Source organism: Nicotiana tabacum, chromosome 23, assembly GCF_000715075.1.
Source record: "Nicotiana tabacum cultivar K326 chromosome 23, ASM71507v2, whole genome shotgun sequence".
Taxonomy (NCBI): Eukaryota; Viridiplantae; Streptophyta; class Magnoliopsida; order Solanales; family Solanaceae; genus Nicotiana; species Nicotiana tabacum.
The window spans coordinates 99,346,221-99,350,002 of record NC_134102.1 but is presented as its reverse complement, the minus strand read 5'-3'; the positions used below and the strand labels follow the sequence as shown (position 1 = coordinate 99,350,002).

The 3,782-nt window shown below is 36.0% G+C and overlaps 1 non-coding gene across 1 annotated transcript; it reads right to left on the bottom strand.

Moving 5' to 3' along the window:
* Positions 1–307: 307 nt before the first annotated feature.
* On the bottom strand, positions 308–388 carry TRNAL-CAA (transfer RNA leucine (anticodon CAA)). Its single transcript has one exon. It is a non-coding gene; the product is annotated as a tRNA-Leu (tRNA).
* Positions 389–3,782: the final 3,394 nt, after the last annotated feature.

Sequence of the window (3,782 nt, the reverse complement as noted above, 5' to 3'; positions counted from 1 at the left end):
GTAAGTCGCCAATCCCTGGACTATGTAATATACTTTATCTGCTGGGTTACAGGCGGGCATTTTACCAGAGGTTTCTAATCTACCCTTGTGTGATTCCTGTTGAAGCATATACTCATGGGGTAGGTGCAGGATGAACGATTTTAAAGCGGACTCCCTATTCATTAGATAGGGAATATCACCAAGATTTCTCGATCCGCTGCTGAATTTATTCCAATTCCATGAGCTCGGATCGAATCGGTAATGATATACCGATTCGCTCCGAGCTCTCTTATTGAGAATGCTCATTCAATGAGCATTCTCAATATTATGCCTTGAAGAGGACTCGAACCTCTACGCTATTTAGCACGAGATTTTGAGTCTCGCGTGTTTACCATTTCACCACCAAGGCATCTTGAAAGTGAATCGTATTCCATGAATATTATATCTATCTAGTGTGATGTATGGAATATATGACAAAGGTGGATCTATTGATCGGTCATGTCATATAGGCCCGAGTTGGACATCTAATTGCTTCGATTTGAATTATCCGAAAAATGCAATGCCTGATATATATAAAAAATATGGACAATCAAACCTATTTCTTGATTCACTCAAAGAGGTGAATATGGTCCCAATAGAGATATGTAAAAATCAGGTCCTATTACGTGTATTCCTAATCCTAAATAGAATGTAATGATGTATAAATCCATATGTAAACATAGTATTTATATAGATAGGCCCGAATGACCCCTTCTCATAATGAGAATGTATATAACCCTATTCCGGCCTGGTCCGGTATGGAATGAACTTATAATTATGGAATCGACTCGATCATCAGATTATAAGTTCATAACTCTAGCCCATTCCCATTTTGGGCGGAACAGATCAACTAATTCTTTAATTCCAGTTAGTAAGAGGGATCTTGAACTAAGAAATACACCCTAGAAGCTAAAAAAGGCTATCCTGAGCAATTGCAATAATCAGGTTCATTGATATTTCTGGTATAGTAGATGCTATCACACATACAATCATACTCAATTCGATGGAATTATTTGATCTTAAAGGGGATCTTCTATAATTTCGCACGTGAGGGGTTATTTCTTGGTTTCGTCCAGTCATTAATAACATTATTATTTTTATATAATAATAGATAGAAATAACTCTTGTAAGGAGTCCTATTAAAACCAAAAAATATAGGCCTGCCTGCCATCCATACCAGAATAAATATAGTTTTCCGAAAAAACCTGCTAGTGGAGGAAGGCCTCCTAGGGATAAGAGACACAGGGCTAAAGAGAGAGCCAAAAAAGGATCTAATCCTGCATAATATCGAATGTTATCAGTTCCGGTACGTAGACCAAATAATACAATGCAAGCAAAACTTCCTAGATTCATGGAGATATAGAATATCATATAAGTTATCATGCTTGCATATCCATCATTTGAGTCTCCAACAATTATTTCAATAATTACATATCCGATTTGGCCTATGGACGAATATGCAAGCATACGTTTCATGCTTGTTTGAGTAATAGCAATGAGATTTCCCAATATCATGCTAAGAATAACTAGGATTTCTAGAAGAAGATGCCATTCGTTTGATGAGAAATATAAAGGATTACTCACTTCTTTCTCTCATTCAAAACCATGCATGAGACTTTTATCTCACACGACTCCTAAGTGATAAAAGAAGAAAAACCCATTTTCTTTCTTTTTTGATTACCATCCTCGCGTATGTATAAGACCAAATCCATTATATTTCTAAAAAGGATTACTAATCCTTAACTTTTCGAGGAATCCTTCATCAGTGGTTGTGAATGACTGATTTTTTCAATCTTTTCGACCTTGGTTTCGTAGGAGCAAGTCGGAAAGATTGAGAAATAGAACCATCTGATTTAATTCGTTTATAATAGCCACGAGATGATCATCTTAGGGTGATCCTTTTGTCGACGGATGCTCTTATTACGCTCGTAGTCTCTAAAGTATGATAACAAACTATGTAGCATCTACATCGAGAATTCAAGTATTGTATAAGTCATTAGTCCGATCCTTTGTAGGAACTACCTGTAATAACTAACTTGCAAAATGGATCCGTTTATCATAAAGAGATTCTTTGTTCCTGACCCTGCTTTACCTTAATTGTTGTTTGAACCAGTAAAAGTTCTATCTTGGTCCGAGTGGCGATAGCATTTCTCTTCTGTATGTGCATGGAGTTTTAAAAAATCCAAACATCTCAGAGATAGATAGAGAGGTAGGAATTTCTCGAATGAACCGCACTCTTTTGTATACGTCAGGAGTCCATTGATGAGAAGGGGCTAGGGAAAGCTTGAACCCAATTCCTACGGTAATGAATATGAGCGCAATTGAAATTCCTAGGGAGTTATACATTTGTGTATTGATAAGACCGTTTACTATTTCTTGAAGCTCAATCTCTCCCCTGGATGAACCATATAGCCAAGAGAAACCATGAACCAGAATAGAAGAGCTTGCCTCACCCATGAGTAAATATTTCATAGTAGCCTCATTAGACCGTACATCTTTCTTGGTATATCCAGATAATAGGTAGGAGCATAAACTGAAACATTCTGGGGATACAAAGATAGTTATTAAATAGTTAGCACCGCATGAAAACATTCTCCCTAGAGTAGTTGTTAATACGAATAAGAGAAACTTTGTTATAGCCATTTCTGTACATTCAATATACTCTACGGATAGAGGAATACATAGAGTTAAACATAGTAAAATAAGAAATTAAAAGATTTCGTTGAAATTGTTCGTTTGGAAATTTTCCGAAAAGCTAATCATAGGTTCTTCTCTCCATCGGAACAATAGGGCCGTTATGCTCATTACTAAACTTGTTGAAGGGTTAAAATATAACCAAGGTACATCTTTTTGATAAGAGGTTGAATCAGTCATCAGAAGAAGAATTAGGCCAAAAATTAGGATACATTCTAGGAAAATCAAACTTTCATCGAAGAGAAGCAAATGGAAAGCTTTCATAAAACTTCTCGTAGAATCGAGAATGAAGTTTTCGTTCTGTACATGCCAGATCATGAATTAGCAACTGCTTCCCATTTCCAAAAAAAAATACCAATTGTGTCGAACTTTCAATTTTTGGAATAGTTACGAAATCACCATGAATAGGATCAAACCTGTCACGACCCAAAATCCACCTAGTCATGATGGCACCTAAACCAACCCGTCAGGTAAGCCAATTAATAACTATCCAATTAAATTAATATTTAACTGACTCTAATACACTCCCCAAGGTCTGGTAGTACAAATCATGAGCTTCTAAGTTTAGAATTTACAAAGATGGAATGAAATAAATACATCATCTGTTCAAAATGTACATAAATAGATTTTTATAAATCTAAGGCTACCTTGAACAAAAGGCAGCTACAACTGAAATGCAGGTACATCTTCAAATTCATCTTCTGTCAGTCTCCTCAACATCAGCATCCAACATCTGCAAGCAAGGTGCAGAAGTGTAGTATGAGTACAACTGAACCCATGTGCTTAGTAAGTAACAAACCTAACCTAGGGTTGAAAGTAGTGACGAGCTGGAACAAAGGTCGGGTCTAACACCAATAAGCAACAACAATCCATAACAACGTAAAGCAAGGAATAAAATAAGTAACTCAGAGATAAAATGCTCATCTTAATCATGATTTCTGAAAACAGTTCCGCCTTTCAAGTATATCAGTGAAAACCCAAATCGTTTACCGAAGTTGCCAAAAATATGAGTAAGTTTGATAACTGTAATTTTCCCAAAAATTCTTTCAACAATAAATAAGATGTTTCAT